The following is a 25,966-nucleotide window of genomic DNA, read 5'->3' as shown; positions in this document are numbered from 1 at the left end:
CGGTAATTAGTTAATCGTGCGGGTGGCCCAAGGAATTAGCTGATGCTGGGACTGATCCTATTGAGACACATTGTTGTGAGGAATTCAGTTCTGCTGCCTGGTACAATGTTCAGAGACCATTGATGTTTCATGATGTAAGGCCTGTCTGCTGTTCTAAGGTCTGAATAGGGGTTATGTAACGATTTGTCATTTAGATTTCTGCAATCGGAAGGCGTCACTCTTTCTCTCTCTCTCTGTCAATCACTACCACAATGCATGCCAAATACATGTATTGAACACATAATAACCCAAAATGTGATCCTCTGCATTCAAAGGACATCATAAGCCAACAGCAAAGGTACCAGTAAAGTGTAGCGCCCCTTTGCTGTTCTGGGCAATTAATAGGGGTGGCTAACCTGAATTCTTTAAACAAAATGTTATCTCTAACTATTATTGTATGCTTAATTTGTCTGTTCACTACAGGTATCAGTAATAACTATGTTGCAATACTTTTATAAAGCACAGTCCCACCAATTCCATGTCTTTTGTAAATGTATTCAAATTTTCACTGATCTTCAATCCCCAAAATAGCTTGCATGAAATGAAAATACAATACCACTTAAAGGGCACCTTCAAATATCCAAATTCAAATGGTAAACACTGTAAACCTCAATGAAATGAAATAAAACCTATTCTAAAGCCGGCAATGATAACTATGATAACAATGATAACAATGATAACAATGATAACAATGATAACTATACCAAAGTCCAGTGCGTTGCAGGCCTGGCGCTTGTAGCCTGCGTGCGTTGTAGCTCACCTAAAATGGCGGCTCCTTCACTCTCCCGAGCTACAAGACAAAAACCAAACTCCCGGTTCCTTGATCAGGCAGCCGCGCGAAGCTCCTCTCTCGGCAACCGGTGCAGTTTTCTCGAACGGCAGGAATCTTGTGTGCTACCGTCTCTCCCGGTGGCTATAGACGTCTTGAACTCCCGTGTTGGTCGATCACAGTCCATAAGCACTCCGAAAAAAGCTAGCTATCTCACTGTTGAGCTAGGCTAGGCTAGGCTAAGCAAGGTGGCTGACCGTCTGAACGGTTACTCCTCTGCAGAGAAATTGTTCCAAAACAGTTCATACGCCGAACGTAATAACTTATAGAGTTCACGGGTTGTGCACTCGCATTATTACCTTGTTCTAAACACAGAAATAAGTGGGCTACCTATTTCCACACTATTAACCTTCACTCGACAGCACAGCAGCACATTCCTTCGCCATCCCGAATCTAACGTCCCCTTCTCCTCCACCTGACACCTGACCTTCAACTCACTTTTTCATTGGCTCATGAAAATAAACAAAATGCACAAACTTTACATTTGAATCTTTTCTCACAGAAATCAAAAGTAAATTCCTTTACAATATTGCCAGCATTGTGAACATAGTATTTAAGAAAACAATATACATTTTACATCATGTAAATAATTCAATACCTGAACTTAACCCATGAAACTCTATTCAATATCAAACATAGTAATAGTTTTACCCTTTTTAAGTCCTATGTATTCTATTAATGAACTTATTCTATTTATACTTCTATTTATTAATCAATGAACTTTTAATAGTTAGGCCTAATTTTCCATAGGGCTACAAAAGTACATTTAGCTAATTGGTCCATGTCCTTGTTTGGTCCATGGTTGAATGCAGAAACAGTCTGGTGCCCAGCAGGCAAGGATATGCAGTATCCCAGCCCTGGTCGTGAAGCTGCTTTGAAGCGGGTTTGCTGAGCTCATATCCCACCCAGGCACAGTTGACTTCAGACTTATAGTCTCTCTCTATATGCAGATATATACACCACTAGGGGGCCAGAGTAAAAAAAAAATAGAAACATAAATAATAATAATAATAATTCTATTATTTCTATGATGTCTTGTTTTCATTATTGCCATTTGAATTATTATAATGTGTGGTGTGGTGGGGGGCCCTGACATTTTTCTCGCTTAGGGCCCCATAATAGGTTTCTGATTTCAGAGCAGTCAAAACAAAGGTAAATTGATTAACATATTCAACAGGTTTAACAGTTAAAATTTCCCTTTCAAAATGACATTTCAAAGGCTCACCTCTGCTCTCTCTCCCTCTCCTCTCCTATCTCTGCCTCTCCTTCTCTCTTTCCTACCCTCTCCCTCCCCTCTGTCTCTCATCCTCTGTCTCACCCTCCCTCTCTCGACTAGCAGGCCAGTAGACCCAGTGCCTCCCAGCCTGTCTAGCCCACCATGAGGGGGATGAGAGGACTCACATGACCTCTGCATTGTCAAAACAAGCTGTTGAAGTGTTGAGAGGAGCTTTCAAGTATTAAACCGTCTCTATCTAGGAGGAAGTCTTCTATCTCCTTTCCCCTGTAGTGTCTTCTCAGTGATGGAGTCACCGTCTCTCAACACTCTCTGTCATTGTGGCTCACATTTTCCCAAGCATGACTGTCATTGGCTCGTTCTAACAGCCAATCATGGCATCACTCACACTGGCCTTGGTTACACCGGTTGGCACGTCAACACAGAGGACTTCACCTAATCGTCATTCACTTTTAATCCTCTTCTTTTTGAGAGAGAGAGAGAGAGAGAGAGCTCTGTGTCTCTCTGTCTTATACAGGTCAGCCACACAACAGGGCCATTCTGCTCTGGCTCTCTGCATTGGAAATGGCTGGGCAGGTCATTAAGGGTTTTAACGACGCATGGAGGCGTGAAGACTTTCAAAGAAAAGGAAAGTTACTCCTTTGAATAAAAGTTCTTAACAATTATAAAGACAGATTTTTGGAGGTCGTAAAAATAATTTTATGACAAAATATGGAAGTTGAATCAAAGGTAACATTTATTGCTGCATACACATTTTTAACAAGATCAAAAGCATGTCGCTGTGGAAGGAAAATGTAATTGTATAATAAATAATAAAAGTATAATTGAAGCTCTAATCCTACTCCAAGGCTTCTGTTTTTGCAGTTAGATCTTTAATCAGACGTAAAAGGGAAGCAATCTGATAAAAACACAGAACTTACGTATAACTTAACTTACGGAGTAATGCATTTCTTACAAAAACATATTATATAATATATCAATGGCAGAGAATGAAATGAAAATGCCTTTATTAAGCGATGCTCTCAGAGATAAGTGAGGGGTCACCATATGGAAGATGGCGGAGGATTGGATGATTTGAACCATGATGGTTTATAGCTTAGAGGCACATATTGTAATATGGTGGTTTAGATTGACTGCAAGGGGATAAAGAAGTAATGAAAACAAGGGAGAGAAATATAGAGTGTCTCGAGATAGAGTAATACACTGTGTACTACTGTTAACCAATGGTTTGTTAATAAGCAGCATTCTTTTTCAGAGTTTGACATGTTTTCCCAGCAGGTTGTGGTAGGACTGGGATGACAGGCTCATTATAATGCATGGAATAGAATGAGGAATGGTATCACACATGTGTGTTTGACATGTGTGTATCACACATTCCTCATTCCATTCCATGCATTACAATTATAACATTCCATATTCCATTCTATGTATTACAATGAGCCCGTCCTCAGCCTTCCTTGACATACAAACTCCATGAACTTGGTTCTCACTATGCTTAGTGTTGAGGAGGAGACTCTGTGTGGGTGTCCAACACAAGAGGTGGTCAAGAAGCATGAGGAAATATACAATAAATGAAGATATGAATGACAGCTACTGACCTCTGACAGGAAATTCTTCCAATAGCTCACAGCCTCATACAGTGACTCATACAGAACACAACAATATATATCAATCACACCCACAGACAAACACAACAATGAACAGCATTGACAGGGAAACAGAAAGAGCTGGAGTTGAATTGGAATTGTTTTATGTGCTAGTGTCCATTGAGTCGATGGCTGCTGTAATGTACAGTCGTGTCATCTTGATAGGACCGTGAAGCACTGTTGCCGCCCTTGTTTAAATGGATAACGAACCTCCTTGTGGGGTTAGAACTGCACATCGTCATTCAGTGTTTCTGACAGTACCACCAGTTTGTCTAACTCTCTTGTGGGAACAAGGCCAGGACAGCCCCTGTCTGCAGAAGTACAATACATCTACCCCCAGACGCTGATCTAAGGTCAGTTTTGTGTTTTTCGTCCTAATGGGTCAGGTTAGGTTTAGGTGTGGGTGAGCTGACCCTAGAACTGTCCCCATGGACAACTTCTAGCCACAGTGCTGTCAGCTGCACCTCACCTCAGGTCAAGGGTCAAGGGTGAAGAGACAAGGATTAGTCTGTCAACTCCCCTCATCTATCTGTGGACCAGGCATCGAGTGCATCCTCGACACATTACCTCCAAGCGTCCAATGACGGATGTGGCTTATCTCTCTCATCTGACATTCTAATGTCAAGTGGTATGCCACCAGCACTTGTTAATGGGCTCTTGACTCTTAACAACCCCCCCAACTCTCCTCTTAACACACACACATACACACACACACACACACACACGCACACACGCACACACACACACACACACACACACACACACACACACACACACACACACACAACACAACACACAGCCCCCTATCAACTTAAAACATCCACACACATCCACACACCTCAAAGAAAAAAAACAACCCTCTCATGCCCAGCAAGTGTTAACCTGTAAGCCATGTGAGACACAGGGACTTCACAGGCTGTGTCAGCTCATGTTGCCATCTAATGGTTTGTTTGGTTTGATTCCTTTTCCCTGCGCTGCATAGCTGCACAGCTGCACACAGGCCCTTCATTCAGGAGTCAGCGTAGTAATCCCCACACCAATCTGGAGGACTCTTAATGTGTGTGCCTTATCCTGGGTTATGTAATCTCCCTACAAAGGCACGAATGCGAGAGACAGACAAACACACATAACGTCAAGTTGACGTAGCTAAGACAACAAACAGCAAGATCACAGAAGATTCCACCGGCAAGTTTTATTTGATACAGGCGTGCCTGAAGCTCTGCTGCTCAAACGTGATAACAAGAATGTTCAGAAAGACAGGTCCAGGTTGTAAACTAGGTGTGTGTGTGTGTGTGTGTGTGTGTGTGTGTGTGTGTGTGTGTGGGTAGCTGGTTGGGTGCTGTGTGTGTGTGTGTGTGTGTGTGTGTGTGTGTGTGTGTGTGCATGTGTGTGTGTGTGTGCATGTGCGTGTGCGTGTGCATGTGTGTGAGTATAAAATAAATGGAAAAACGCATGTGCTAACTTATCTATCTGTCCCCCAGATGTGGTCTATGTTCCTCATATCTAATATCTTTGTTTTCCACAGAATCTTGTTCCGTTCTGAGAAAGAAAGACTTGCTCTAGGACGTTTAGCTTCCTATTGGTTATCGGTTATTCTCATTGGTCAGGTATCACCTTATTATGTCTGGAGAATCATTCCCAATTCCCATTAGTTGACTGTCAGGAAAACTTACATCCTCCTCTAGAGCAGACACAGGTCCTAACTCAACCTCACTTGCCCTATATCGTATTCCTCGCACAGAGCAGAGAGGAGAACCAGAGACTGGACCCTGAGAGGGGAGGGAGAGAGAGTAATAACTAACCAGAGCATCACATGCGTCTCCCTCCCTCCCTCCCTCCCTCCCTCCCTCCACCCCTCTCTTCCTCCTCTCTCATTGACTGGCCTGGAGATTGTGAAACACTGTGGGGAATCACCATCATGACTTGGATTATAGCAGCCTAGAGCACATGTTCTGAAGAGGTGTGTGTGTGTGTGTGTGTGTGTGTGTGTGTGTGTGTGTGTGTGTGTGTGTGTGTGTGTGTGTGTGTGTGTGTGTGTGTGTGTGTCGGTGTGTGTGTGTATGTGTGTGTGTCGGTGTGTGTCGGTGTGATTCGGTGTGTGCGTGTGTTTCCCCCAACACTTAGCCAATGTTTTCACAACTCTGTCACAACACATCCCACATCTCATCCATCAATGCTGGCTTTGTTTACCCCACCCCGCCACCCCGCCACCCTGCCACCCCGCCCCCCCTCGTGGAGTTCACAGATCAATCTTTGTCCAGCCAGGCCTTCTCTGTATAAGCAGACCCCTCTGTCTACATAAATAAAGAGGGGATAGTTCAGTGTAGGAAGTAGCAGTAATAGTAGTAGTAGTAGTAGTAGTAGTAGTAGTAGTAGTAGTAGGGTCTTTGAAGGGAAAGTTCAGTGAAGGGATCTTGCTGCTCCACATAAGCCTCCTCTGATAGCAGATCAGACTCTGCATTCCAGCCTTTGATCTGTGATCGTTTAGACTTCCCTTAACTCCAACTATCCACAGAAAATTATCATCAGAGAAGTCATTTCCCCTGGCTTCCTGTTATTTGGAACATTCCGTAAATATTCCCAGACTGTATCAGGCATATTAATGATGTTCACTGACTATATTGCAGGACCCTTTGATCTCTCAACCGACCACATTCAGAAATATATATACAGTAATAGTCACACATTACCGCCTCTGGGATGTTAGGGTTAAGGATGCAGGGAGGCAGGGAGAGAGAGAGCGAGAGAGAGAGAGAGAAAGAGAGAGAGAGAGAGAGAGAGAGAGAGAGAGGAGGAAAGGGAGTTAAGAGAGAATGGTTTAGGTATGGAGGATTAATTAAGCTATCACGGAGGGCCAAAAGTCATGGAAAGATGGAAAGATTACTCCACACCACAACACAGAGGGGTTAAATAACAACACAGACACACATTCCTGGCTGGCACTTCCTTTGCACCCAGCGTGTCACTTCCTCCTCCAGCTGCGATTAATACTCAGACCGGTGGCTGTCTGCATCCTGCGTGGAGGCGGGAGGCAGGCAGCGAGTGCTCACCTGCGTGAGACACCATTAGCGATGCGTTTCACAGGCTGTCAGGGTACATCAGAGAAACGTATGCGCCCCAGCGCCGCCCCACAAATCACATGGACCAGCATCAAGGCTTTGAGGAGAGATGGAATAGATGTTCATGTCTTTGTACTGTATAGTGATGTACTGTATAGCCCTCCGCTTTTGGTTTAACAATCATCATAAACAAAGCCACCGAAATTAGATTATGGTGAAAAACGTCATGGTAATATAGAATCCAGATTTTCTTTTTGTGGTCCAACCCCAGAAGCTACAGTATAGCTTTATATCTATCATTATGGATAACATTTAAATGTGCTGCTTTTAACCCCACTCCAAAATAAATGAGAATAAAAATGAAAACAGAATCTAAATAATTATATTTGGTCTATCTGTATAAATATGTTTGCGTATAACTTTCTCCCAGAGCTTGTGGTTCCTCTCTTTTCTCTGGAGCGCCAGAAAGAGCGCAGATCCAATACCCAATACTAATCTGGAGGCACGCAAGCCCCTAACTATAACGCAAACACAATTATACAACTGGGAGCCCTCCCTATCATTAGTGGTGAATGACTGAAAGGCAGCAGCAGCTCCTGTATGCTGTAGACATGCTATTGCTCCATAGAGAGTAGTTAGCATCCGCTCAGGGGCCTTGGAGACTGCCTCTATTCTCAGTACAGCAGTTGGCACTAATCTCAATGCTTTTTTTGCTATGGTTTCGATAAAGCAATCATTCCCAACATCCTGAAAGTCAACGAATGAATGAATGAGAAAAGGAAAGAAGGAAAACACAGGGATCTAAAGGATCCAAATTAAATAAAGCATCGATGCCAAATCGAGTTTAAGAAAACATGGTGGGACAGGTCGCGGTTCAGGCTCAGTCATCTGACCATTTTTGAAGAGTGATGTTCGATTGCACTTGTGCTTGTGTGTCGGTCACTGATTTGGCTCACCTGGCAGTGGGAGGCAGAGGCTCGCCCAGGCATAACAGACACTGTTTACACTTTCACGCTCTGGCAACGTTCTGGCAGGGCTTCCGGCAGCAGGATCATCCAGCGCCTCAGAGCCAGCGGGTGACGGTTCAGGATCAGGGATGGTGTTACACTGAGCTGTTAAGCACCAAATGATTCTCACTAGGGGAGGACATAAGCAAAACTATTTGAAACACCTGACCTTAAGCTTGCCTTTATAAAGGGTGTATAAGTAGTTTATTAACATTTTAACTTTTTGTGTATGATACACATCATGATAAGCAGCTATCACCATAGTTGAACTTATGTGAGAATCAGTGGAGGCTGGTGGAGGTCGAAATCGGAAGACGGGCTCATTGTAATGTATGGAATGGAATGAGGAATGGTATCAAACATGTGTGATTCTTAGTTCCTGAACATCATTAAGAGCAAACAGTACAGGAACACTTCTACTGCCAGTAAGTCAGAAGGGGAGAAGTTAGTGTAATGGGTTCTTCTGCTGTTATTCACTTCAGATGAATGTATTATCCTCAATGTCAACTATTGAAATAACAGCCGACAGAAAACGATGAAAAATCTGCTTTTCACAACTAGGTCATGGACAACTCTCTCTGACAAACATGTTTGTTCCACATACCATAACCTACTGTACAACAGGCCTGAGATGGCCTATTACACCCCGAACTGTCACTCTCCCTCTTCCACCCAGTACAAATTGAGAGACGTGATCTCTCATGTCACGTTTTTTTTTTAATGGGGCTCCCTAAATCCTCAAAACATCTGTTCTGTCAGGCCTGGGTCTTACAGTAGAGTATATCATCACCCCCCTCTGGGACTGCTGTCATCACGGTTATTGTGTGATGGAGCCTCGGGGTAGAGACAGTACAGAGGGAGAGGGATCAGGGCTGGCTGACTACGGCTACAGTAAAGCTCACCTCAGGGGTAACGCTAAAGGCTCTGAGGCAAATCATTTAAGGCAATGAAAATGTCCATGCACATGGCTGCCTCTGCCAGACAGATTGGGATGGGTTGGTGATTTGTTTGTTTTTTGGGTTTTTTCTCCTCCCCTATACCTAAGATGTTAGTGAGTGTATATAGAGTCATTGTCACCTGTTTTGGGGGCTTTTCAAAGGTCATATTCTATCTGAATGACTTAACGTTGATATACGTCTAAGAGGTCACTAGCAAGACATTTGTTAGTTTGTTTACACTGCATGCGTGCCCCATGAAGAATCCACATGCAAAGTCTCCCTCCCCACGATATTTGATTAGTTGGGGAATGTTCAGAATTCACATGAAACATGCATGAAAGAGATCTATTCTCTACATCTCAGCAGGTAATACAGGGACTCAAGCAGTAGTCTTAAAATGAGCTTCATCTTTGATCCTGTCTTTGCCCTCCTTAACTCACAGTAGTCACGCAGAGCAAAAATAAAGCCCCCAAGGCAACTCACTCTTCAGAAATATCAGTTTTACCATGAACGTGCTGTACCACTGTTGGCACAACTTCTGTGACTCCTCTTTGGCTCAACAACGCTTAGGTTGTGGGTTTGATTGCTGCTGGGACCATATATACTGAAATGTATGCACTCACTGCATTTATCGCTTTGGATAAAAGTGTCAGATAAATGGCATATAGTTCCCAGGGTCATTTCATTCTTTTAATAAGACTCTGAGAACAACATGTAAACAAGTGAAATAATCAATGATAGGGTATGATGCTGTTTTCAGTACAGAATGCCTTGCCATGTGACAGTGTCCTCAGATGTGTTTGCATGGACCAAACCTAAAAAGAAAAGCAGGAAGAGCATATTAGGGGAATAAAAACACATTTTAAATATACCATACCAACATTTGGAGTTCATTCCTTTCGTCCATTAAGGGGGCCTGTCTTTACTGGTTAAGTGACTAACCAATGTTATTAAACCTTTCCCAACATCTGCTCCTCCGTGCACCTGTGTAGATGAGTCGGCACGAGATGTAGAAGTCCCCGATCTGTCCAAACCCACAGATCTGGAATCAGATTACTCTACACCAGATCCTAACCTGAACCATTAGGGATATGAAGTAATATCGTAATACCGACCCAGTATTAGTAGTAAGGGGGAAATTCTACCTATAATCCTTGCGGCTGTTGCTCAACTCAGACGAGGGGTTGTGTGGGGACATCAAGTTATGAAAGGCAAGGCGGCTCATGTGTGTAACATTTTCTTGACAAGGATGAATGGTTGTAACTAGCCGCTGGCAAAAGCATTTCAGGGAGGCTGACTGAACAAATGAAGGAAAGTTGATCGAGGGGTGAGCTAAGTCTGAGTTCACGAAGTTCAAGTTTCCACAGGAGCAGAGCAACGCGGCGATGTGAGAGGCCTTCACCCCCTGCAGAGGAGACATTTCAGCACGCTCTGAGAGGCCTTAGCAGAGATCCTACTGTATGTTTTTCACTCAATATTGACAGATATTTCCTGGAACCTTTCAATAAGAATCACTGACCGTTCCTTTTACACTTAAAACGCGTCATTTATTGTCATTGTTTCCCCTCCACTGAGAAGCAGTTCCAGTAAAGGATATATCATCAGTGTTTACACTCCATGCATCGTTTCTTGCATTCACATCCTACACAGCGCCATGGCAACACTCAATACAACCAGATGTCATGGGGCCAGACAGGGGTTCAAGTCCAAATGGGGGAATCCCTGTTACCTTGCCCTTCTTTGACCCCCCTCCCCTCTGAAACTGCTTCTCCTCAGTGGAAAGGCTGATGAGATGATTATTTGATCACATACTCCATGATGTTCAGCTAAGTCTACCTTAGTTTATAATAGGTGCTTTGGTATTGAATTACATACTGTCTATGTGTCAACTCTGAAGTGTCTGTGAGTTGACGGATGTCTATTGCACCTACTGCTGCCCTGAAATTAATAACTCCCCAGGGGATGAATATAGCTATATTGTATTACAGTCTTTGTGGAGAGAGGCGAGATAGAGAGAGGGGGACTTCCCAGCATCTATACAGGGGAAAGAACACAGTTTTCAAAATCAGTCTACCACCTTTCGTTATGGACAATCTCAGACAGCAGACATTCTTTGCATTCCTGCCTCTTCCAGTAAAGAGCTTTCAAACATTCAGTGATTTTCCCTCTTGCTTCTTTAACAACACTCTCAGATGTCTTGCGAGGCATTTGTCTCGTGTTTGTCTGTACCTCCAGCTTTCATGTGCCGCTCAGTATGCAAATCCACACACAACAAGGAGTGGAGGATAGGGCACACATGTGGACCACATGCTCTCTCTTTCTCTCTTCCTCTCTTCCTCTCTTCCACTCTCTCTCCCCTGTTACTTGTTTTCCAGCCTACACTTCTTAATGATTGTTCAGTCTCTAATCGCTTCCTAAACGAGTTTGAATAACGATCTGGCCGTTAGCTTTAAACAAATATTTGCTTTACATTGTGCATGTTGGGCATGTGATGTGTCCCATACACAGGGTCTCACCCACCAGCTGTGGTCTGTAGGAGGACTCCCATTGTGTGTCTGTGTTTCTCTGCTTTACGAGAGCAGGATGAGAAAAGGAAAAACAAGCACTGCGCTATAGTCTGCCTTCAAGCGAGGGTACTTAGAGACGAGTCATTGTCATGGATGGGATTTGGAATCACGCTCTCGTGACGAAGTAGCCCTACTAGAGTCGCCCCTAGAGGATGTCCTCTTGGCTTAACGGTAGATGCTTGGGTCTTCCTTGCGGGAGATCCAGGTTCGAATCTTGCCTGTCACACCTACAGCTCGATATACACCCATATATCTGTGTGTTCTAGTTTTAGAAAGAAAAAAAGTATATTTTTCAATCAACTGAGTATTTACATGCCCCTTGAGTGTGACAAAATACCCTGCATACCTGCAGACTTATCCACCTAGGGTTTTGATGGTAGGGGTTGTTGGGAAATAGGCTGTGTGCAATATGGCCAACAGGCAGACGATGGGTGCTAAATCACCGCGGCTCAATGGCTTAGCACGACAAGCTCTTGCTACTGTATTCAACAAGCCCCACTGGCATACAAGTACCCCCCCCCCCCCCCCCTTGAGTGTGCTCCTCCTGCTGCTGCTGAGTGAATTCCTGCCTTTTATAGTTAATAAGGCTCATACTTTCCCTCCCTCACCCCCCAGTCACCCCTCCATCTCTAACTGTTTTTCACTTGTGAAAGAGTAAAATTAACCGAGGAGTTAATGTAGGCGTTGAGAGTATTTGTTTTGAGGCTGCCATGTCAACGGCACCGCTTAGTGCTTTTACAAGGTCTCTGTTGGTGACTGCTGTTGTCTGTGCTACAGCTAAGCGCGATGCAGCCTGCTCAAAACTGAAGTATTATTTTACGAGTTGCTACCAGTAAACCTGCATGTTGTGCTTCCTGGCATGTACTAGACACCAAAACCCTGCAGCATGATCTGAGAACACACCTCGTTTGAGGCTGCTCACTATTCATTTGATATTTGATGCTAAGATGCCTGTTTGACGATGTTCAGTCTCATTAAGAGTTCAGTTTATATTTTGACCTCAGCAGATGACAAATTAATCATAATTAAAGTTATAATATATTGTTATTATAGTTATTATATATACAATTTGTTTTTGTGAATTTAAGCCATGCAATGACACATGTAATGACGGAATAAAGAACATCTGTGGGAAGTTAGTTTGATTAGTAAGACTAAAGTCATATCTGATACAGTGGTGGAACCATAGAATCAATCTATTTTTATGGGTGGAACATACCAAAATTGACCACTGATGGATCAAACACTATCAGAAAACAGAATCGAAAAGGAAGTATCTACATGGGTCTTAATGTTTCATGACGACATGTGTTGTCTACTGTCTAGTAGGTGGCGGATTATGTAATTGTGTTGTTGTGCTCCGAAAATGCACTATAATTTGTCCTCAAATGAATTAATATTAAAAACATACGCATGCAGGAATATTTTACCCTGACCTCAGAGACCCGACTGCCAGACTACAGTATGATCCATTCAGAGAGGTCAATATCGAATGATCAAAAGGCCACAAACAAGAAATACCAGAGGAAGAGGACAGCTAACCTCCAATAAAAATGCTCTCCACAGCTGGTGCACATGTGCCTGGGTTTCACATTTCTCAATAAGGTGCCCAACTCCAACCATCGAAGGTAGCACTGTGGCCGCACCACAATAGGACCAGGCCAAGGGAAATAATCGGGATACAAATTCAAGATGTTGGACTTCAATGGAGGAAACTGTTAAGCCAATAGGGTTTGGGCTCTGGAATTTTTATTTGAGAAATGTATTGGCAGTTTGCACACATGGAGGGATAGCTGTTGCTCAACAGTACTATCAGATAATATTGCTAAGAACATTAGACACTACTAAAGATTGGATCCATATTGTGGTTTTGCCTCCCAGGCCAGATTGTCTTAGGGGCTAAAAACATAGTCTCAGCACCTGGATTGTACATTCCTATGGATCAAAAGAAATAAGAATTGAGACAGTGAGAGTGAATGGTGTTGGATTTGAGGCATTATAGTTAGATAACCATTTACGTTAAGAATGTAAGCATTGGTTTCATCACCACTGGATTAGTCATCTCTATAGATGCATTTATGAAACCATGATTTTTTGTGAGTTTTTTTTTTTTTTACATTCATTGGTGTAAGCAAACTTTTCCATCAGATCCTGGATAGCCGGATAGCCTTCACTGTGATAATAATCATATCTTGTCCCATCAGAGATTGATTTTCCTTTGCTTTGTGTCAACATGCATTCCTCCAGAGAGACTGTGATGCTTTTTCAATGAAGATTGGAGCTTCGGAGGCCAAACACCAAAACAAAAGTCCTTTAACAGATGCAGGGGAGCAAATAGCAGACAAGGCCATTGATAAGGATCCTATCTGGGGTGTATCGAGACGATAGAAACACCTGGAGGATGAGATCGTGGGGGTTGTTTTTCCTCTCTCCTCTCTTCCAGAACCCTGGAGATGAGAGTGGGAAAGGGGTATGAAAAAGTGGTATTCACCGGAGGTGTGAGCGAAGGTCATGCACCATGTGCAAACAATCGTGCTTATTGTTGACTCTCTCCTTTAAAGAGACAACACCATTATCGACAATCTATAAACAAGGATCTCACCCCAGAACCTCCACCAGTAACTGCAGATATGAAAATAAATTGCCACATAATCAATGTACTGGAGGTATGCATATACAATAACTTTTACTTTTACTTACTAGAATTGTTGTAACTTTCAATGTAATGGAATACTGTCAGTAAATCAGTGACCAAACTGCAGGTTCCTTTTACCAATCTGCCTATTCAGCATCAAGATATCCAGTCAAAAATTGGCAGGATGAAAAATCTACAAAAATAGCCCTTTTCCCCCACAGTTAACAATATAATTCCCATGATAACAGCAAAATGTAACATCATTATTACTTACAGGACGGTTATGTCAGACTCAGGGCAGTAGACCAGCAGGTCCTGTTATCTAACCGTACATGTTATCATTACAAGGTTAAGCCATTCCGACTATTGTTTCTGTGCGCTAGATTGTAGTCTATTTATTTGTTCATCTCCATGGAGAGACTGAAATTGCACAGATTAAAACAACTCAAATAGTACTTGACTTCGGGAACATTTTAACCTTCAGTGTTTTCAAATACAGGTACGTCATATTGTACCATATGTCAAGGTCTTGACTGGTCACTCTTCATTCGCCGATGGTTTCAGTCCAAGTTCGTAGTAAATGGTATTTATCAATTTCCACACTCACTTTATGTACAATTGAAAGCATGAATTGGATGAAACATTTTTTAAACTCCATTGTCCAACTAACAATTTTTTGGAATGAAAAACAAAAAATAAGTGGGTTCATACCAATGACCAAAGAACAATGTTATGTTCTGGTAATCGAAATAATAAACAATACTGAGCCTTGTTGCCATGAGAGCGTGATCTTTTCTTGTTTGTTTAATTTTAACTTTAGCATTGTATGCCCAAATTAGCCCTCTATAAAGTCAATAATATTTGGTTGTTCCAAAAACAAAATAATTGACCCTCCGTTCATTCAACTGGTCCAAGGACATTCAATGTGAAACAACAACATAACCACAGTATGACCTATATCCCTTTGTTGTGGTTCGTAATAAAGTTATTGTTTTATGCATTTTCTGTCTGTGATTAACATTATATTTCATATTACATTTATTATTGATTAATTAATGTATTAATCAGAGCAAGTTTTTCAGCCATGGGAGGTATCTTCCGTGGGTAGGATGCCTATAGGTGCTCCTGTGTCACTATTTTAGGGATACCCTTGACAGAGTGTCCATAATAAAACTAAAAATACACTTTCAGTTGTGTGACTGCGGTAATAATTTCATTCCTCGCTAAGCAGCTTTGACAAAACCACTGGGGAGTCATGCAGAAACAAATTCACATGTACCCTGTGTCACGGTTCTGGATCAAAGGGGAGGACTTAACTGCTATTGTGCAGTAAATCCTGTTGATATCCACACAAACATGACCCCTGTGACTCTCACTAAGGAGAAGCTGGGCTATAAACCTCGCCTTAGACAGGAGACATTTCCATTCAGGATTCTGCTGCTCTGGGACAAGGCCAAACCTTCATAAAGACTGATTATTTTGCATCCATTGCCCAGGGAGCCCGCAGAGAAGGTGAAAATGATTGGACGCAAGGAAGGGTCCCATTTCTGAAGAAAGGGTCCCATTGTTACATCAATGGTCACTCTGCAATTGTTCCCAAACAAACAATAGAGTTATGCAACCTGGACATTCGGCCAGAGTTTCCTGTCAGCTGTTCTTGCATTAGTGTTTCGTTGAAACCCTTCAGTAATTCCCATGAGACAATAAAGACATCCAAACACAACTATCACCAACACATCATTATCAGTAGATGATTTGCATTGTTTAAATCTGGTTTGAAGAATGAAGAGGTGATCCCACCTACTTGAATATTCAGGACTATAATTTGATATCAGAGGACTCTTTGGTGTGGTCATGATGGGTACATGGACTGCCAGTGGTGTAATAGCACATCTGGTGCTATGTGGGGGTGTGATGAATACCAACCAGAGTAACCACACATCCTCTCTGCATGTCAAGAAGTGTTCCCTCGGCTTCCCTTATTGACAGGGAAACTCTCTTATCTACTGTAACCTCTGTTTTTTCTAGGAAGTGAGTCGGAAAGTGAGTCAGGGTATTTTAAGCTATCATCAAAGGCCACACAGCCACATACAGATAGTTCATGTGTTTTGACATTGTGCACTATCATATAGGAGCGGTGATACCAGAGGATAGGGCAGTCCCGGGTCCTCGAGCTACTCTGACACACGTAGCCACAACAAACAGGGGCTGTTCTCTCTTGGATTGTCTCACTGAGGTAAAGTTAATGTTTTGGATAATGCTAGCCATGCTCAGCAGTTGAAGCAGTGAAGAAACATCTTCAGTGCTGAATACCATGATGAGTTCTTCCCTCAAGTCTAACTGTAGTAGCTAGCCTACTGTGTGTCTGAGCAGTTAGCACATGGAACACAGCCAAGTTCCGCTGCTCCTCCTGACAAGGTCAAAATTACAGGCACCAGATATAGTAGGTAATGTTCTTGGTGGGGAATTATTACAGTCATAAAACTGACTCTCATTAATTAGGACCTCTGCTCCGGGGTCGGACACATTCCATTGATGGGTTTCCAAGAGAAGGCAACAGAAAGGTTAGTGATGTTGGTCTTTGAGGAGGCAGACTGGTCTGCTGCAGCTTTGAAGGTACTGCTAATCTGCCCTGCTTGGTGAGAGGGAGAGGCCCCAATTCAGAAATCACTGATGGAAGAATAGCCTGAACGAGGAGAAGATATTGGGCCGGTTTCACAGACAAGGCTTAAGCCTAGTCCTAGACTAAAAAGCATCCTCAGTGGCACTTTGCCATTGAAAGTGTGAATTAGTCCAGGACTAGGCTTAAGCCTTGTCTGTGAAACTGGCCCTTTGTGTAGTAAACTAATCCGCTTGATAAATACTGGTATGAATAGACTTTTTGCCTAAAGTCAAGCGGTATCAAGGAAATGTAACGATTTGGTTTTCCCATAACAAGGAAGTAATTCTATTACTCAAAGCTTTCTCATGCCAACAAAGGGTTTCAATGTTTAATGTTCATCAGCAGATTCAAATAAAGGATTTGCTTTCTTTTATGAGTGAATGTTCAAAGTGAGTTTAGTGCCACTCCACCCAGTGATGCTGTAGCTAATGACTTCCCTTGGGAATGCAACAATAATCTCACAATGAGAAAACTTCGCCAGTAAACACTAAACTGTTTTATGGCAATGTTGTCATCACACACAACCAAGTTTGACTTTCACTTAGGGTTAATGCAAAGGTGGCGTACTCTGTGCATAATTATATAATTACATTAATCTGAATGTGATCTATGGAACAAACTGTAATAATAATTAATAATAATTATAAGTTGATGCAACGCATAGTTAATTAGGTTTTAATTAGAGAAGGAACATCAAAGTCAAAGCTGTATGATAAATCCATTGCATTAAGCTGTCTGAGTCAATTGAGCTGCAAGCATGCTATGACTGATGTCATGGATAGTATGTTTAGACTGAATCCAATTGTTCTATGGTACATGAGTTTAGGCTAATTGAACTGAAACACAAACTGGGCATCGGCATCATTTAACTGAGATGGTGAAGTTATGTCTCCATCCAGATTGAAAGCATTTGTTCTTGCTATTTCAGAGAGAACAGTAAAACAGTATGTGTATAGTGGCTTAAATGTTGCCTTTTACATTTTATGGACTACATGTAATGACTGTTGTACTTAGGTGGAGGACTCAAATGCCTGACTCGGGGACAAAAACTTAAATCCAATCGAATAGTCTTCACTTTCAAAAAGGTTTGGTAAACAGGTAGGCAGTCAATGGGTAGGCAGATAATCCAGGAAGGGGGTAGGCAAAACAATTCAGAAACACACTCGGAGATCAAAAACCAGGAATAGGAAATGCTGGGACGTATGACACGAAGGTACAACGACAAACTGGCACAGAGACAGGGGAACACACAGACTAAACACACAGGGAAGGATGATGAGGAACAGGTGAAGCCAATCAGGGATGTCAAGATACATACACTTGTGGCCAGCTCCTCTTATGCTGCTGGGTCTGCAGCTGGGCACATAAGCTTGTTCCTTTTCTGGTCCCATGAAGGCATTCTTGCCCCTGGCCGCACCGTTAACGTTTATTTACCTCAATACAACCTCACTTGACTCTGACCACAGAGTCTGGCCTGGCCCAGTGACCCCGTGACCCCACAGAGATGTGACCACTGTTGGACTGACCTATATCTGGGAGAGTAGGAGTTTCTGGGAAATGTGTGCAATAGCTAAACCATGATGGGGTGGGAGGCAGCTGCCGTGTTTGGGTCTCCCATGAGGGGTCATGGGCAGGGCGCTGTGGAGAAACTTGTCAGTGGATTGATTAAACGGAGGGAGAGTGATTGGTGTATGAACATGGATTTTTTTGTGCCGATAGGGCCTTCCGGCAAATTAATGTGATTCGTGGAGCAGTAGGTCATCATGCTCAAGTACAATTCATGAGCAGTATCTCACAACAGATGACGTAATACAACTGAATAATAATATAACAGTGTATACAGTGTAATAACATGTTATTACAATGTAATATTAATCTCTCTACAGTATGAGTAAGGTTGAGGCTGCTGAGTATGTTATTGTATAGAGTTTTTGCACGCTGAACAGCTTTTATCAAGCTGAATCCAAGCTTCTTCGGGACACTCGTTTTTGAGACAATATGTCCCTAACTCCCCCAGCAGGTATAGCTTCTCTCTCTCTCTCTCTCGTGGATCCAACAAAAGAGACCCCTGTACAGTACATTATGTCCTAGCTGTAATCGTTGAGCATTGTGCTATTGTATTTGGATTGTATTGTATGGGATTTGGGGTTGATTGTGGAGGGACACCCCACGTGGAGACAATGACTGTGATCCAGCTGTGCAGAGACCGCCAGTGTGGAGTTCACACGGCAAGTCCTCCGGGAAATAAACGAGTGCAAGAATTAAATGAGTGCAGTGAACCAGGAGGCATTGAGATGCGGCATTGACTCTCATACGTAAGACAAATCGTGTTATGTCAATCCTACAGTATATAAAGGCATGTGTGCCACCAATGAATGTATATTTTATTGCAGAAATGAACCCTCCTCCAGAACAAATAGAAAAGACATGACACTGAAATACTTCGCCCTTTAATTATTTTCTGTCATTTCAAACAGTTGAAAGATTCCTCACATACGCCGACACGTATTTGAAGTATACGCCTCTTCTAAAAACAAATCAGTGCGTCAGTGTCACAAATCAGTGCGTTTCGGTCAGATGAGTACTAGTAAAAACAAAGCCCCAACAGACAGATCCGTCAAGAGAGGCACAACATTCCCCCATTGAGCTGGAGCAGATGAAAGTGAAGACATGGTTGACATTTGCTCTCAACGAGCCCAAGATGTTAAACTGAGAGATACGTCTACTTCACCCAGATCTGTTCAATCTGTAATAAAGGACTTGCTTCATGGGAAACACTTCAGTGAGATGTATTGCACATTTCTGTTCTAAACAACAATAAGTAGATAAGTATGACAAATAATTCCAGCAGTGAACCAAATAACATGATAAGTTTTGGTTTCCATTCAGCAACTGACAACATTATTCCATCTCTTTTAAGGTTTGCTGTTCCAAAACATACAGGTCGTTGACTTCATGGGCAGCATACAACTTCAATACAACAATCTTAGAGGGGTTAGATTCTAGAATCTATAGACACGGCAGAGCGTCAACCTATCTCTATGGTACGAGTCCGTATCCTTCTTCTTGGGCATGGTAACCTTGGTCTGCTCTCCGTATCACCCCGAGTTCAGTCACCTCCCAATGTTTCAGGCTGTATCCCCTAGCAACCACATCAACAGCCCCTCTGATAACAGGGTGGATTGTGTCTATGAAAGTCTGGGATACTTAACAAATCAACACTTATGGTAGTCTCATTCCCAAAATATTGCTGTGGTAATATTCCTGCAAATGCCAAGATACTTTGTTAGTATTTACGGTAAACAGTCGGTTTTGGATCAGTTAAACAGTTTAAATGCAACATTGTAAAAAGTCTACTGCCAGTTGGAAAGAGATTTATTGGCTTGGTGAGCTAAATAGCAAAATAAGTATTTACTGTTATCATTTGGTGTTTTATAAGCCTTCTTACATAGCTGAATGGAAAACAAAACAATATTTTAATCTCTATCCTTATCGATGATGTGAAAATGTTATTTGTGATTTAATCAGCCTACTGTTTGTTCGATTTTCATTTAAAACAAATTAATTCAGATCAACCATTGTTTATGGACTTGAAATACAGCGAAGTGACAAAGTTGCACAGAGAGCTGTTTTGGACCCTAATAGTCCCCTGAGTTACAGAACGGTCCAAAAGTCTTGTAAAACCTGTAACAAAAGGAGCCCTTATAAAGATTATTGTAGCAAATCAGCTTAAAAAAAATGGAATTTAATGTCACTTTTAATCTAAAACGAACCACTAACTTCTGGGACAAAAAACAAAGTGAGTGCCCAAGTCCACTGGCCATCAAAGGATGTGAGTTTATTGAGCCCTGCAGTCGTTCTGGAAGTCATGGAATGTTGTGATTCCAAAAACTGACTCACAGACATATGGGGATACTTCCTCTTTTCTCGCAGCTGAACATTCCCGTGACGTCAGGTTGTTTCCATACACCACTCTTGCTGCCCGGCTGCCATCATCCATAAATGGATTTGTGAGTTTAATAAGCATGCAAACCACTCAATAACCTATAGCAGGGTTTTGCAAATCATAGGTCAGGAATCGGGGGACTCATTGGTAAGTCATGGACCATGGCAGATTTTTTGGTGGGATACAGTGGTATAACACTGGATCATGGCTACATTGGTTTTGTTCACTTTGTAGGTCAGGGGACAACTACGAAATCTTTTGGGTGGGTCGCAGTCACATTTGGGAACTCCTGTCCTATATGTTTTTTATTAAAAGAAAGGGCATGAAAGAAACATAACCGCAGATATGCAAGCTTTCAACCTAGAGACCAGAGTTAATATGTCTAGGACATACATTTGAAATGGATCTTTGTCAGAGGATTCAAGTAGACAAAAGAATTCCCTCATCGAGTTAAATACCCTGAAAGGCACTCAACAATACATTCAAATCGAGCATCAAACTATTGTCAAGACTACATACTCTCTATAAGATCCTACAGTGTACTTCAACACAGGCACAGTGGTGCATATCTGTCCACATGCATGCTATTTCTCTATCACAACATGAAATAACATGAACGCCAGGATGTACTGTATATACACCTCACAATAAGACAATCCTGAATGAACAGGTGGTCAAAAGAGCAGACAAACTTGCACACTAGAGATTCACTCAAGCACTAAATACCTGCTGAAAGGCCCAGTCTAGCTCAGTAACATGGCGTGCGGAGCTGATCTGGAATACGCCTGAGGCCAGGAATACTGCTTCAGACAGTCAAGCAGAAAACAACCACCCCCCAAAGCCAAGTTCACCACAGAGGGCACCTGAGATACCACCATCTGTCAACCAATGGAATGTGTTGTAAAACTATTTCACCTGATGTAAACAATTCTAAAGTTAGGTTGGTTGGTCGGAGGAGCCAAAGTGTTTGCATGCTGTGTGAACTCTCACACCTGGAGGTGATGTACAAACAAGCCTGGGTGAAGAGGCTATTTGTGTGTTTGCATGTGACTGCAGTGTCCTGGTGCACGCCCATTCATTGTGCAGTAAACGCCTCTGTGAGAGATACTCATCTAATTGTGTGTTTTCTGATCTGATGGCTAGGTTGTTAATGGCTGTGCAGGTCTGGGCCAATCCTCTGGCTCCAGGTCTGGCTCAATCTATCTCTCTTTTCCTCTCATTCTCTCTCTCTCTCTCTCTCTCTCTCTCTCTCTCTCTCTCTCTCTCTCTCTCTCTCTCTCTCTTTCCTCTCATTCTCTCTCTCTCTCTCTCTCTCTCTCTCTCTCTCTCTCTCTCTCTCTCTCTCTCTCTCTCTCTCTCTCTCTCTCTCTGTCTCTTTCTCCCCAAGGAGATGGTTGAAAAGCCTTGAGACTATCCCAGCGTAGGGAAACCACAGAACAAGGTTTATTTATTTTTTATAAACAAACATACTCTCTCCCATAGCTGAATCTAAAACAACAAGGGTGACAATTTATGCTATAATTAAAATTGACAGGTCTTTTTACGCAGTCTGTCAGGATTGTCAATGCTTGTGTTGAGTTGGGTTGTTTCTATTGTGTTGAGTTAGAGGAGAGAGGAATCAGCAGGATTTCTGTCCAGACTCATGGCATTTAGGCTGGGGGAGCATATGGAAACATCTCCTGGGATATTTATCTATGGTACATAGCAATGCTGGGAATGTGGGCATGGCAGGTGACCTTTCTATATTTCCAAATAAGGCCATCCTCAGGGTGTTTATTGCTGCAATTGGTTGTGTCACCACAGTTTGTGTGAGTTTGCTGGAGGAATGTGTGTGTGGCAGAAGGAAATACCACTGTTTAGAATTCCCCTAATAATATCTATGTGAAAGAATCTTAATGTATGTGTGTGTGTGTGTGTGTGTGTGTGTGTGTGTGTGTGTGTGTGTGTGATGGCTGGTTATCTATGGAGAGAGGCAGGAAACCCAGCAGAGAGCACCAGCCTCAACACAATCTGTCCATCAGTACTAAGCCATAGAGGAAACAGCACCACTGCTGTGGGTCTACGTGATAAAACCCTGTTTTGTACATTCCTGTCTATTTTGAAGTTGATGTCTCAGCACAAAGCCACATCTCACCGTCAGAGCATATGCTCTCTCAGTGCAGCATTTCACTATATCACATATGCACCATACACACACACACACACACACACACACACACACACACCCACACGCATGCACGCACGCACACACACGCATGCATGCATGCACAAACAAAATTTCACTGTAGCCCTCTCAGATGATGAAAATACCAACTTCATGAGCTATGATTAGTGCATTAATGTTTCTTCATAACCTCTGTAATATTAACATCTCATTTAACTGCACGTTCCTTGTAGTGCTGAATAGATCTCTCACGAGTGTTATGATACAAAAGAATAGTCTTTATCACTGTGCAGATAACTGGCCTATTCTTGTCGGCCATTCAACATGAATACAGTATTCTGTTCAATATGACATCTTAATAAGACCAGATGTTTGTTTGGTAGGTCTGCAATATCATCTAAAATATTGTATTTGTAATGTAAAAAGCTTTTCAGGTGCGCTCTGGTTATTTTACAGCCTGGCAGTTAGCAAGCATCTATTATATGGTTTGTGGCAGACCACAATTAGTTAAATACAGCTATGTAATTCCTCTTTGAATCAAAGAGACGATTTCATTAACTTCACCAATTTGGAGAAAACATTTCATCGTAAAACCCCATCCCCAACCCCATCAAGTGCGTTGGAACGGGCAGTTACACACTCAATTACCAGATGATTCAGAACAACCAAAGATCTTTGTTTGCTGGGTTCTGGAATGCAAATTACATTGTCCATGGAATCCTGTGAAAAGAAGCTGGCACACACACCGTGTCCTTCTAATAGTCAGACGATGGAACGGGATCAAGAACACATTCTTAGACACTATTAGATATTTAGAAATCATAGAACGCTGGGCTTGTGGTAACACATCTCTTTTCCTGTGTGCAGCACGATCCACCATGGTCCTGGCTGTGGCACAGTAAGGTCTTCCTTAACACTCCAGTGGGTGTTGTTTTTTATTATTAAGAATTATAGGGAAGAGGCGGGGTTTCTTACTGAAAGAGCTACACAGGTGGTCAATGGCAGCTTCTGGACCTCTGTCAAATGGACTGTCAATAGCACAAAGGGATGCTGAAGAAATAATCGAGGCTTATACCAGGACTGGATTTGAGTCAGACCTGTGATATGATAATCCTGCAATCTGGAAAAACATTGTTTTTTTCTTGTGTCAAGAAATATGCACTTTGTATGATGTGTATATGTTTGTTCATCGATGTAGATTGTCCAATAAACCCATCACTTGAAACATGCACTACCAATATTACTGATCTGGATTATAGGTTTTCTACAGTGATGATTTGGTTGAACTCCTGCCAAGTCCTTATCTTTAACCTTAACCCAAACAGAACAACACCAGCTTGGATGTCTGTGTGTCTGGGAAGTCTAAGTGTGTGTGTGTCTGGGATATGCTGTTACCTGCTGCATTTAATTTTTTTTTACGCTTCATCAGCTTATGTTGCTTGACGTGTGAGTGAGTGTACAATACAGTAGGGCATACTTGGGCTTCTTGCCTGGCTGCAGGGGGCTTATTTCTCAGCCTCTTCTCTATGGCTGGTATTGTTTGTGTGATTTGTGCTGGTTAATGAGAGCTATGCAGGGGGTAATGATCTCCTCCAGCCAGACCACTCAGAGTGAGCGGTGGCCTCAGTCTTACCCAGCTGGGCCACTCAGGGAGAATAACACACACCCATTCCAGTGTTTCTACATAATGCTTATAATGTTTTTAATGTAAACTATCATAAAATCCTTTCTATGGAACCCTTGAAAAAACAGAAAGAAATGCAAATTTTGATGTGTGCAGACGTAACTGAGTCTTATACAAAACATTACCCTGGTATGCCCTGGCAGGGAGCTCTGTTCTCTCTTCAGTGAGTAATCAGGGCATGATGTTCCAGCCCATTACTTCAACGCACCACACCTGGGGATCACCAAAAAGCATGGAGGAGCTTATCACTGCTCACAGCGAACCACAGGCATGCATTTATTGTCACTGAGGGGAATTCCACATTTACAAACACGCAACACACACACATACAGACATACAAACACGCAACACACACACATACAGACCTGTAGAAGATGAGGTGACCAGAGGACTTGGCCTTTGTCATTAATGTAGTCTTGTTTTCCAAACAGAAGGCATCTAAGGTGAGACCACAGAGGAGAGTGACAGTTCCGTGTCAAACAGACAGACAGACGGACAGACGGACGGACAAACAAACAGACAGAGACAGATAGATAGAGACAGACGGACAGAGACAGACAGACATTGAATTAATGAATGATGAATTAATGACTTAATTTCATGACTGATTGTTTGAATTGTAACAGTGAGTCACTTAGCCATGCCAGCCAGACGACTCACACCCTTCTCTTTCGGTGGGTAAGCATGACACACTGGTAATGAACGTCAAATCTGACAGACCGTTCAAATCCATTTCTTAGCCTTGACTTGTCGGGCAAGGAAAAAAAGACTGAACTGATCCAAGGACCTCTTCTTGTCAGTTTGGACAAGAATAAAGTCTACACCTCTCGTCCTTGAATCCCTTTCCCTCAGGGGCCGGTGTGCCTGTCAGAGCAGGAGAGGGGAGGAGCAGGAGAGGAGGAGAGGAGGAGAGGAGGAGAGAGGAGGGTGACCATGCAGAGGTGTGCGTAATCAGTTGTACTGTAGGGCAGAGTGGAGTGAGCAACCACTGGGCTGGGTCAGGGCCTGTTGTTATGGTGCATCAACACATCAGAGGAGAGACAAGAAGACAGAGGGCATGGCAGTTAGTCAACTGTCATAAAACGTTACTCAGTAAAACATACGTTACGATGGATAGTACCCCACGCACCTATGAGTGATTGCAGCTCACATGCAGGGGCATTCAAACACCACCCAGAGATGTGGTGTTATTAGGGATGATCAATGTTCAGGGGGAGTAGAAGTGAGACGTGAAAATGTGTGAAGAGTGTGTGTGTGTGTGTGTGTGTGTGTGTGTGTGTGTGTGTGTGTGTGTGTGTGTGTGTGTGTGTGTGTGTGTGTGTGTGTGTATATAGAGGATCTTTCCCCTGATACCTACAGTATATGTGTGCTTTACTTTGCTAGTGGTTGGAATGCTCACCAGTTCCTCTCTGTGGGGTCCTCATCCAGCCTGGTTGCTTCATGCAGTTGTCAACACTGAAGCACGAGTGTGTCTTATGTGTCTAGCCAAACAATCTTTAAAACGTGCGTCACCAATCCAATACATGGCTGTCCATGAATAGTTCTTAGCAACAGAT

The sequence above is a fragment of the Argentina silus genome (genome assembly GCF_951799395.1).
Source record: "Argentina silus genome assembly, chromosome: 17".
NCBI classification, from domain to species: domain Eukaryota; kingdom Metazoa; phylum Chordata; class Actinopteri; order Argentiniformes; family Argentinidae; genus Argentina; species Argentina silus.
This window is presented reverse-complemented; position numbering follows the sequence as displayed.